Source organism: Xyrauchen texanus, chromosome 36 (genome assembly GCF_025860055.1).
Source record: "Xyrauchen texanus isolate HMW12.3.18 chromosome 36, RBS_HiC_50CHRs, whole genome shotgun sequence".
Taxonomy (NCBI): domain Eukaryota; kingdom Metazoa; phylum Chordata; class Actinopteri; order Cypriniformes; family Catostomidae; genus Xyrauchen; species Xyrauchen texanus.
This window is the reverse complement of record NC_068311.1, coordinates 20,395,935-20,408,756: the sequence shown is the minus strand read 5'-3', so window position 1 is coordinate 20,408,756 and position 12,822 is coordinate 20,395,935. Positions and strand designations below refer to the sequence as shown.

Below are 12,822 nucleotides of genomic sequence, written 5' to 3'. Positions count from 1 at the left end.
AAGTATTTTTCCTGTTCACCAATCAGCTCAGTGGTGAATCACAACATTACAAACTTTGATTTTAAGCAAAAAAGTATGAAATTCTGACAAAAATACAAAGGTACAAGACTGCATACTTACCATCTTTCGCAAGGGCATGAAGTACAATCACACGAAGCATGGCAAATTACGTAATCGAATAAAGAACAACAGAAATTTATAATATATGATTTTAGATTGTTGATCATAAGTATAAAATGTTTACACAGAGTGTGCTGCAGGATGTTGTGTAGCCTGGAGCGGGAGAAAGAAATGACTCAAAACATAAATATCCAAATAACAAAATAGACGTTCCTCAAATTTATTTGATGTATATAAGGTACAGAGTGTTATTCGTGTTATTCGTCTATTGCGCAAGACCAACAAAAAAAAAGACTATTTAAATTTGCAGGGTTGGTGGCTAATTCATACAAATGATCCCTTGTGCTCCATGCGGTGGAAAGGGCTATGGATGTTAATGCTTTTTTTTTTAATTTACAAACAAAACTATGAAACCAATCAAAGGTCAATCAGATATTTGGCATTGTTAGAGTGATAACAAAATGTATTTTTTTCTCTCTCTCTCTCTCTCTCTCTCTCTTTCCACTTTTTTCTCAGGGTGGGAAGTGTAGAAAAAAGAAAGAAAGAAAGCATGAAAGAAATAAAAAATAATGCCTGATACCGGAGCAGGACAGACCGGGACTGAAAAATTTGTGCAGACCACTACATGCGGGCTTGCGGGTTGGGAGCGGGACAAAAACGTGAAAGTTGCAGGGTGGAACGGGACAAAATATTCAATATTTTATTGCGGGAGTGGGACAGAATCTTGCGGGAGCAGGTCTGAAAATCTATCCCACGCAGGCCTCTACTTTATAATTCAGATCAAGTGTTTAACAAACACCCGCAGCCCGCGTTTGGGGAGCTGATGTGGAGAGAGAGAGAGTCAGGGAGATATTTGCAGGTGATAAGAGGGAGCAGGGCCGTAGAAAGGTCATCTGGGCCCCCTGACTGTATATTTCTCTGGGCCCCTTTCCAGAAACAGTTTAGAATTTGTTGTGGGGCCCCTTGAATCTTTGGGCCCCTAGAATCGTTACCACCTTTCACCCCACTAGCTACGGCCCTGAGAGGGAGCCTGTGGTATATTAACAGCAGCCACATGGTCTCTGCACACTGAGACAACTCCAGATTCTTTATGGGCATTAGAAACCTTAGCATTGCATGAAAACATTTATTACCATTCTCCTTCGCGTGAAGTCTCGGAGTCTCTGGATTGCAGTAGTCGCTTCTTGAGCACGTCGTTGCTTTCGGCTAATGACAAAAATAGAAAAAAACTACACATTTCATACCTGTACTGATTTGTGATTGGTTTAGTCTACAGCCCACCATTAAAGTTTGCAGAACACAGCCAGCCCCCATATTGCTTTTAACCAATGCACAAATTGGAATTTAATTTTTTATTTTAGTTTTTTTTTTTAATTATTTAAAAACATGTTTCCAAAATCTTTGATTGGGTGGCAAAAGACTCATGTTTGGGTGTGCTCAGCCCACCCCTGCCCATGCCTACATCCAGTCCCTTAACAGTCCCACTTTAAAGTAGCCTATTTTGACTGGAGGATGCTGGCACCAATCTACTGTGGCTTAAAAACATTTAATTACCTCTCTGACTAATTTAACTCGTTTTTAATAGCTCTATAAAACTTGATAAACGACCGCTGCTCAAAGGTACACCCACATAAGACTAGAGCTTTGGTGATCTCTGCACTCATCCGTCGTAATTTTAAGCTTTTGGGGTGACTGCCCCTTTTTCCTAAAGCAAGTGATGTAGGTGCACAGCAGTAGTAAAGGAGTTAACACTGACAGGAAGTGCAAGGAGTCCGTGTCTACGGGGGGCACGCCAGTATTTCTCACATACTCGCTCTCGGTTACCTTCAAGGCACATGAAGCCAGAAACTCTCCGCATCGCTCCAAACTAACTTCACTGTGATTTATTATTCAAGTCATTCTTTAAGCAGATGTTCTTTGGTTGTTCCTTAAGCAGACAAAGAAACGAAATTAAGATGTTCCTAGCTTAATTTAAGAACGTTGTCTTATTTTGTTTTCACAAGCTCGAAACAATGCTAGTATTTCTTCCAGCTGTTGCACGCTCATAACGTCTATATGAGTGACGCGTGACTGTTACTCATGTATGGGACGCCGTCCACGCGAGTAGTAAATCCAGAGAGGATGACACATAATAATCTCACAAAAGTTGGAAACTGAACACGGGAGCATCTTCTGTTGATTAGGACAATACAGTACTTCAAGCCAAACATCGGGGACGCATTGTTCAGTTAGCAGTAAAACACAGGAATACTCACTAATGCGCACGAGCCGGGAAAACTGCTTATCTGAAACTTCTCATCACAGTGGGATATTGTTGGAAACGGAGTACGTACATTGGCTACGTTTCTTTTGATGTCTCCGATCAGCACACCTGTAAAGGTAGTTGTTTTGGTTTTAAATTTATTTTATACACGTCAGTGTGATTTTCTCACCACAAAAGATATACAAAAAAATAAAAAAAACATGCTTAATATCATAGGCTATTTATTGACGACAAAAACGTAAACGTAGTTTGTGTTAAGCTGAGATCATAGTTCTAAGTATTCTTGTCCATAAAGTTATTGTGGCATAATGTTCTGATGAAGTTTATTGAACTGTGATTGAAACACCGTTCAAATACATGGGCGCCTGCAGGATTTCATCGGAGGGTAAACACAGAAATCGGACTAATATAGGCTTATATCTAGGGGGTCCTATAGGGCATCCTAAAAAATATTAGGAATATATATATATATATATATATATATATATATATATATATATATATATATATATATATATATATATATATATATATATATAATTCTTTTTATTTATTTTACTATTTGTGCAAAAACACCAAAACATTCAGTTCTGGTGACTGTAAGAGAAGCATTTATTTCCTCTTGTGTATGTGTAGCATTCAAATAATTATTGGCCAGCAGTGGTTCCCAACCCTGTTCCTGGAGATGCCCCAACACTACACATTTTTTATATATTCCTTATCAAACACACCTGATTCAACTCATCAGCTCATTATGGGACTTTTCCACTGCACGTAACGGTTCGACTCGACTCTACCCGCTTTACTATTCTGAGTTTACTTTTCCACTGCAGTTTAGTGCCGCCTCAACTGCCGTGACATCATCTTAAACGTGACACAAACTGGCCAAAACAATAACACAACCGCTAGCTGTTAGGTACTAGCTCATTGTGCTGCAGAAATTAGTTGTTGCATGGTGATTTTACACAAGTGTAACGGTTAAATTGGCCTGGTTGTTTTAGAAGCAAGCTTTCTAGTAGCTGGTCAACTAAATAAAATGAAGCTTTCAAGCAGAATATATAGTTGACGTAACAGAACGTACCATCCTCCATTGTGGACTCCAACAACGCCGTGGCCGAGTCCAGGGCTATTGCCATAGATAGAGTCGATTTGGTCGAACCACTTCCACTTTCTTCTGTTTGGACAACTCCTTCTGTTGTGGTTCACTTCCTGAAAGAATTTTTCATTTCGTGTTGTTTCATTCGTCGCTAACGAGAGGAACGTCTGCACCTTGTTTATTGACCACGGTGTGGTTTTGCGCATAGCCAATTCTAAAGTCGCGTGAACATATGATACTGCTATTGCTGTTTATAACTTTAAAACTAGCGGGTTGATGTTCCGTGTCGAAAATCCAGTGATGCTGGTAGTGATGATTCTCTCAGACAAATCAGTGATTTGCAGGGTTTTGACGTCACATTTTGTATCGGAGTTGAGTCTAGTCGATTTGTACTGTGCAGTGGAAAAGCCCCATAAGTGGAGACTCAAAGACCTGAATTGGGTGTTAGAAAAGGGTGATATACAAATGTTTTGGGGAGTCTCCGGGAACATGGTTGGGAGCATTTCTTCCAGTAAGTGTTCTCGCACAAATAGCAAGACACCACAATGAATAGAGCAGAACGCAGGTGACTCGAATCGTGTACATTTGAAGTTCTACATCTAAAAATCTCTGCACTTCTGTGAGAGATGCTAAAAACACAGTGAATTGTGACTCAGTTGTCAAAAGACACAGATTATTAAATGTTTATATGGTAAACAATTGAAAAAGCTGAAGTTTTGCAAAGTTACGTCTCAAAAAGGCAGTCTTTTATTTCAGTTGAGTGAGAAACCGCTCCAAATTATTCCATTAGAGAGCAGTCCGAATGAACTAACTGGATGAATCACGAATTGATTCTGAGTATTTTGCAAGCCTGTTTAGCTAATTCACTGAAAAGAACCGAAAAGAATGATTCATTCGCAAATTGGGCATAGCTTGTTCTTTTAAACAGACAACATCAGTACGGGACACACGTCATTTCTGCTGAAATATTCTCAGAGAAAAATGTTCTTCAGGTCAGTTGGAGCTCTCAAGGTATGCACAGTGCATATGGCCGTGCAGCTGCAGGCCCCACTTTATCAGTATATTTAAGATGAATAAGAGGGTCACTATCTCTTGCTCTGTAGAATTAGATACAAACATCAGGATATATCACTGTAATTTCTAAAACATTTCTGGTCAATTATCTAGTGATTTACCATCAGTTCACTTTCTCCAGTGTAATATGTGTTACTTTTTGTCATTCAGTTCCTTATTATAATTTCTCCTTAAACATATAGCATGCTTACAATCCACAATTTGGGCTCATTGCTTCAGTTGTGACTTCAGCAGTATTACCTCAGCCTTTAACTCACAGCACTAGAAACCCCTTCAACATGGGATTGCTTTCAGCATCTTTTGTAAGACATTGAAAGTCCAAGCTTTCTCAAAAGCTTTTTACGGCCCCCCCTTGCTCATCAAACACTATTTTCTTAAGCAACTGGAATGCTGACTATTCGGGGTGGACAAATAAAACTTCCCAATGAATCCCGTCTGGTCTCAATTTACTCACTCATTATTTCACCCGGGAATACAAACTCACAGAAAGGATGTCAGACTCATTACAAGACTGATGATCTGTTTTTGCAAACATGGCCTGCCTTTCAGTCCAAACAATACTATGCTATTTAGATTGATCAGATCATTGGCATTGATCTATTGATTAATTAAATCATTTGATTGACAAAAGCTTACTTTATGCCGCCAGCTTTTTTAGTCTGATCTACACACAGCTGATTAATATGTACCAGTCAGTAGAGCTGTGGGTCCATGTTTATATTCCTTTTAAACACACGGGACATGTTGTAAAACAATCACACTGACCGGCTTCAAGGTCTAAAATCCTTAAAAATGTCAACACAAATAGATTTGATCTCTGAAAACAGGCTCATTCTCCACAAATAACTGTTCTGTGTTATTTTGATAATTGCAGCATTTCTCATGGTCAAAGTATCTTAAATATCACCCGTTTGGGTCTTTGGGGGGATAAGGGTATTGTTTGTTCATTTTCATCGTATCAGAGAGAAGAATGGGTTTTAGGATTGGTCATGGAATCTGAACCGAGAGGCAGGAAGTCAGCAAAACCCTCCCTCTGGATGTTTGGACCTTTGAATGTGAAGGTTAACATGCAAAGATCTGTTTGATTTTAAAGCCAACATCCCCTTTTCACCATCCACCTTTTCACTTGGAGGACTGTCCATGCTAATACCGGCCTGCTTAGTTTACCATGAATTTGTTCAGAAAACCCCCCTCTCCTAAGTGCTCAGAGGGAATAAGCCAAATCCCTGTTTCCTCCCGGTGCAACCCAGCTACAAGAATTTTGGCTGATGAGCTTCCCAGCTCCATGCACTGCATCCCTCACCAAGAGATACAGTACAGCCCATATCAAGGATGCAGTGTAGAAATGGAGTTCTTAAATGCAAATAATCTAATTCTGTGTATCTTAACCCCTTAAACTCTGGTGCAATTTTGGACTGCCAAATGCAATTTTTCACACTCAAATTTAAAAGCTCACATTCTCTATCACATTCCTTCACAATATACAGATCTGAAATGTAGGTAGCACTCTAATGCATTTTAGCCCTCAAAGATGTGCTCGTCCATAGACATTCAGTCTAATTTTCAATTCATGCACAACCCTCATTATTTCATCCAATATTTCGGCCTCTGAGTGGACTAGAAGAAAAAGCTGAGACTCTCCCCTTTGCGTTATACATAATTTTTTATCATCAATAAATATTTTTCTGATGATTTGTTTAGCATGCTTTTCCTGCTGGATGATATATTTTGTTCTGGACATCTAATATATAACATTGTATTATTATTCCCACAAGCAGGCTCACATACACTTAAAAAATTGCTAATTTTTTTGAAAACTGCCTAAGGTAAAAGCAGATATCAAGTTTTTAGCTACTTGCGGCTTACAGCAATAGTGATTGGCGCATAAAATAGACGTTTGTATTTGATGACTTTGAGAAATCATATTTCACTTTGTGATTCTTTTGAAAAATTATTAGGGCCGGGGAATAGTATTAGGGCAACAAAATAAACTGTACAGTAGCATTCCTGAGAATGAGCGCTTTCATTTGATAAATTAATTGTCTATTTAGGTGCTATTTTAAATAATTTTATTTTCATATAAATATTTCTACCCATTACCTCTAGGGGGTGTTAACATTTGCGACGCAAATATTTGGTTATCTCAAAAAATTTCAGATTCTAAGCTTTCAAACGATACTTCTTTATTGCGATATAGCGGCCCCCTTTGTGTCCATAGAGATAGTCATCAGTGAATATTCTGTAACAATTAAAGTGAATAGCAACTGAGGCCAACAATACAGCAAAAAGTTACGTTTTTGTAAAGTCATAATCAGCTGTTGTATTGTAATTTTTTTTAAAGTGAATAAAACAGTTTTAGCACCCTTTAGTGTTAATTTCACCAGGAAAGTGCAGCAGAATGTAGAATTCGGCACATAAAAGTCAGTTTACAAAAACATTTAGTTATAGTAATGTTAATTCTATGAGACTAGTATTGGTTTGGAACAACATGAGGGTGAGTAAATGCTGACAGAACTTTCATTTTTGGCTGAACTATCCCTGTAGTGTCCATGTGTTTTAACATCAAACAGAGCTATATTCTCTGTATATATATGTTATGTAGAAGTTCCCTTAAAAAATAGTTTTAATTAGGGACTAAAAAAGGAAAACCAAAAACGAACAAAACATTTTGCAGCACTTAAGTGAAAACAGGAACAAAGTCCCTTTCAATTGTTCTGTTGTGAAAACTTTATTTTTAAATGTTGGTAACTGTTTAATTTCATTTCCCAATTAGTTTTTCATGAAACCTTTTAAGACATTTATTACTGTACATTTCCTCCACGTAGTTGTCATCTCGGTGGTTTCCATTTATAGTTCTACGTTCATGTGTCTGCATTGTTTTTTGAATAAATAAATAACTGTTCATTTCATACATAAACAAAGACAATGCAATTTGTGGATTCAAGTTAATCAAGTATGTAGTATTTAGGTACATACTATTTTTTATTCATGTTGATTTTAATGCAGAGAGTCAAAACATCAGGCATAGAATGAATGCTTGCTTTTGAGTTGCCTAAATAATAGTACATTTATTATACTTTGATGCTCAGTGCTGAAATATTTATAAAATAAATAAATAATTGCTTGCTTGGGGCCTTGGTAGCTCAGCAAGTAAAGACGCTGACTACAACACCTGGAGTCGCAAGTTCGAATCCAGGGTGTGCTGAGTGACTCCAGTCAGGCTTCCTAAGCAATCGATTGGCCCATTTGCTAGGGAGGGTAGAGTCATGTTGGGTAAACCTCCTCGTGATCGCTATAATGCATTTCTCACTCTCGGTGGGGCACGTGGTGAGTTGTGCGTGGATGCCGCAGTGAATAGCATGAGGCCTCCACACGCGCTAGGTCTCCACATTAACGCGCTCAACAAGCCAAGTGTTAAGATGTGTGGATTGACTGTCTCAGATAACTAAAATTCATCCTCCGCCACCCGGATTGAGGCGAGTCAATACACCACCACGAGGACTTAGAGCACATTGGGAATTAGGCATTCCAAATTGCGGAGAAAAAGGGAGAAAATAAAAAACAAATCAACAAAAAAAACAAAAATAAAATTCATGCTTGCTTGACCAAAACACAATGGGTGTCGTTTTAAAGCTTAGAATTTTTACAATGCAATAAGGCAAAATAGCAAACTCTTAACAGGTGTTTTTTTAATCTTCTGAAAAATTCAAATCTGCTTTCTTAGCTATTAAAAGTCAAAACATCTTACAGATCAGGCTAATCAAGCCTTCAAGAGGGATAAAGCCGGTTCTCGCTTCCTCATTTCCATTGAACTGCTTTACACTGGTGCCGAAACCCGGGAAGGAGGAGGGGTACACCATAGTGTAATTCTCGCCGATACCATCCACCCCAACAGAGCAGCCGCGGCCGTCTTCTGGGGGACAGAGGAGCTCGGCCACCTGGAAGTGGAGGAATTGGTCGCCGACCGCGAGGGGAGAAGAGGCTCTTAACCGACCACCTGGAGTAGTCAGGGCCGCTGTCAGGGGCGGAGGAGACCCCTACCTGCTGCTGAAACACGGCGGGGTCTGAGACCACTGACCGCGAGCAGGGAGGGGCTCACTGCCGACCACCTGGAATGGGAGAACTGCTGCCAGGGGCGGGGGAGACTTGTCCGCCAGGGGCTGAAGGATTGCCTCCGATCCGCCCAGGGAGGAGCGGCTGTCTTCCACTAGAGGGTGGAGGTGTGGACAAGGACCAAGCTACGGCGTATCGGAGAACCGGCTAAGTGGTTTTTTTTTCACTCTCTCTCCTCTCTCTCTCCCACTGCCGCTCCGTGTTGGCCTTTTCCCTCTCTTTTAAATTTTACAGGGTTTTTGGGGGGGGTACTACACTGTTACAGGATGTACCCCCTATTTTAATTATTTTTGTTTGGGGACACCTGTCCCCTCCCAGATTTGGCAGATGGGGCTTAGGGCACGCCCTCCCCCAAGGGGATGGATGTACGTCATGCCGGTGGCTCCCCAGCCTGAAAGAACGAGAGAGGAATGTGACAGGGCGGAGGGCGGGCCAGGTTGTGATTCTACACACCCAGTCCCTTATCAGGCTATTCAAGCCTCCGAGAGAGATAATGGCCAACTGCGGATGGTGGTGCAAGAGAGAGAAAATGTTAACGGGCAGCTGACCGTCATGTGTTGATGTTTGTGTCTTTTTGGTTCAGTTTACCATTAAAATATAATTTATATTTTCTAGCCGGTTCTCGCCTCCTCCTTTCCACTGAACTGCTTTACAACGTCCTTTTAGAGTCTAGCTAAAACAGAACAAAAGAGATATTTGAAAATAAACAATGAGGTGTCATTATTTGATCTTTAAATAACAAAAAAGTTTCTCATTAACATCAAACGTTTACCAGAAGTAACTTATCCAGACATGTTGTTGAGACTGAGTGCGATAAAATTGTAACGTAGTTTAGATGCTCACAAATATTTCCTCAGTAGGGGGATCGGGAATATTGGGTTGCTCCTGTTATAATCAATGAAGCCGTTCAATAAAGCTGCCTATGTGACCTGCAGACAAGGTAAGGATTTATTTTTAATGATAAAATACTTTTACCTTTCTTCTGGATAAAAGGTTAACATTAGTAGCTTTAATCATGTATAAGTCACTATGAATGAAGCACGTCCTGCTGTTGTTTTGAATGTGTTTCATTCAGAATTGATGATCCCTATGATCTATTCACTTCGAAGACTTTACCACCCACTGTGAGAACTTTAAAAGGCTAAAAGGTGTGGGGTTCAAAAATAAGGGTCATTCAAAACTCACTTTTTAGGCAATTTGTATAGGAAATTCAATTTGAAATGATCTTACAGCATGAGGATGTAATCACCCACCTTTGGAGGGTGATTTGTTGCGTTTGAAACGCAGTCTGAGTTCACATCTAGCAGAAAATGTTCAAGGAACAAAAAGATATCACTTCATTAAACCATTTTGAAATGGTCTGTAAATCGGCCTTAACACTGCAACTGTAACATTGCCCACCCTGAGCACAGAGAACTGTAATTAAAAAAAAAATTGTTATTTACCATTTTTAATTTAATTTTAACTGATTACCAATTGGAAAAGGAGGCAGAGGAACACTGGAACCGGAACAAAATAATACAGATTCTGCTCAGAACGACCCAAAATGAAAAACATTACATTTTTAGTCCCTGGTTTTAATGATGAAATTCTTGAAATAAGACAATATCCACCATGACACCATTTCAGATAAGAGCATCTGTCTGGCAGATGTCCTTGCAAAGGTTTTGATGGAGCTAGTTTAATACAAACACATACAGAGCCCCTCCTCGCTGACATCTGAAACCTCAAACTTGAATGCAAGAGCAGTCCTTTAGCAGCCAAGTGGCTGACTTTATGCACATCTCCCTCACACAGCTGCATTTCCGACAATATAATGCACCGGAGGAGAAAGGAACTGGAATCTGTTCAAAGAGTTCTTGAGTTTGGGAGGGAGTGATGTTGGTGGTGGTGGTGGAGAAAAGAGAGTGCAGAACAGTCATTTGCTGACTGTGTCCATCTTGCAGTGATGACATAGTGGGCAAGTTGGTGAGCATTTCCAAATGCAGGTGTGTGAAAATGCACAGATGCAAATGCTGTCCTTCGTCTTTCTGCCCGACTTGACAGCGTCCTCCATGAGTAATAATACATCCACACCCGTTTTCTTGTGCGTCTCTGCTGTGTAATTTCATCCAGGTTAAAGTTCCAGACATTTCTGCATCATCACCTCTGTCTCCACTTCTCCTTGTCTGGATCAGTATCCATTTATCCCTGCGAGTCACCTTATCCATTTCCTTTCATCTCTTATCATGGTAGCATTCCTGTTTGTTATATATGGCCTTTTAACTTCCCAGACACTTTAATGTTCCCAGTACATTATTTATGACATAGCACCCCCTCCCCTTCCCTACTTGCACACCACTTTGTCACCTTCCACTTTATGGATAGACACTTATTATTTTATAAAAACTATATGCAGCACAGCTTCCCATCTATAATTAGATACTCTAAAACAAAGGGAATTACCCTGATGGAGCAGGCTAGAGCTCAAGGCTCCTAGTACTGTTTTTTAATAGCCCCACTCTTCATTTCACCCGATGACAATTTTATTGAGCCTGAGAACTTTAATGTTACAGCCCTGTTGGCCAAAACACTTCCCCTCACTCTACTCTCTCTGGGGAATGATTTCTTTTCTGTACAGTTATGATACATCTCGGAAGAACTATGAAAATTGATCTTTTGAACTTTGATGGACTGTAAGCAGCTTTCCATTTGTCATGATGAGGTCACTGGCTCTCTTTCATAACAAGCAAGTCAAGGAATGCCCTAATCTTGCTTGCTAGTTGATGATTACCAAAACATTTTTTTGAGTTGATGCTCTTGTTCCAGATCTCACATGAACTGTATTACTGATGTACACAGCTGTTTCTCTCACCACCAATGAATCATCAAAGAATATCTAAAGGGTAGACTAAAGTCTTACAGCTAGAAAATATGTGCATGAAATGTGCTGATCATTTAACACCTAAACTGAAGCATTCAGCTTAAACCAGGGGTTTAGGAATGATCCGAAAAGGGGGACACTATAGAGTGCATCAATCTGGTTCTGGAAGTAATAATCCCATTAATATTTTTCCATAGGTGAATTTATTTTAAACAATAATGTATAAACTTTTTAAGGCAGGCCACCATGAGCTCCAAGTTTGTTAATCGATGGTAAATGCTTTTGCTGAAGACATCAGACTACAATATTTATATTCAATACACATGAATCCTGCAGAGATAGATCCATGTGTGGGTGACGAATTACAAATTGCGTAAAAGGATTCAAATACGACCGTCCACTCACATGACCTACTGTCAATGTTGTTGTGGAGGTGAGGGAGTGGTCTAGAGTTCGTCTTGGGAGAGGAAGTGTTTTTACCTGAGGGTTAGTGTTTTCACCTGAGATGAATTGCTGGTAATTGCTGTTTCTTTGTTCACAGTGAGAGATGGGGGAAATAAAAGGGGCCAGACCTCAGAGTGAGTGAGAGTGAGCCCAGCTGAAGCTTTGAGTGTGTTGGCAGATGCCAGTCCCACTAAATAGAGCGTTTTGAGTGTTTATATGAAGCTTTATCCAGTCAAGCGACCGTGTTTGTGTGAAAAATAAACTTACCTTTGAGTTGGATTCGCCATCTCCTGCTTCCTTATTCTTCGAACCTGTTACAGTGGTGCAGAAACTCAGGAATTAGAGGAAGAATGATATACTGTCTTGGAGTCATTTGAATTGTTATGTGGGCGTAAGCCCTGTGGCGTGTTAGACGTCATGAAGGAAAATTGGGAGGAGGGACTTTCAAAGAGCAAAAATGTAATTAAATATGATCTTGACCTGTGAGCAAAATGGCACACATTGGGGCGGCTCTCACAGGAGAATTTTCTACAGTCGCAAGAACGTCAGTCCTGACTGTATAACCGGGGAGCTCGGCTACGGGAGTTTGCAGAGGGAGATAAAGTACTTGTATAACTGCCCACATTGAGCTCAAAATTACTCGCAAAGGGGCAAGGGCCCTTTGAGGTCACACAGCAAGTTGGGGAAGTCAATTATGAGGTAGTGTGTACGGATAGGGGCAGGGCACGTCATATTTACCATCTCAACCTACTAAAACCGTGGTGAGAGATGGTACCCATATCTTTCATGATGGTAGTTCTGGAGAGGGAGGATCTTAGACCGGAGGTGAATCTAAAAGCCAATCACTTC

At 40.1% G+C, this 12,822-nt stretch overlaps 1 protein-coding gene across 1 annotated transcript in view; it reads left to right on the top strand.

Moving 5' to 3' along the window:
- The first annotated feature begins 1,946 nt into the window (after positions 1-1,946).
- LOC127630020 (pleckstrin homology domain-containing family G member 2-like) overlaps positions 1,947-12,822 on the top strand; it is a 56,483-nt gene continuing 45,607 nt past the window's right edge. The window contains exon 1 of the mRNA XM_052107391.1: positions 1,947-2,499. The gene's annotated coding sequence lies outside the window, so the exon portion shown is untranslated. The remainder of the gene's footprint in view (positions 2,500-12,822) is intronic.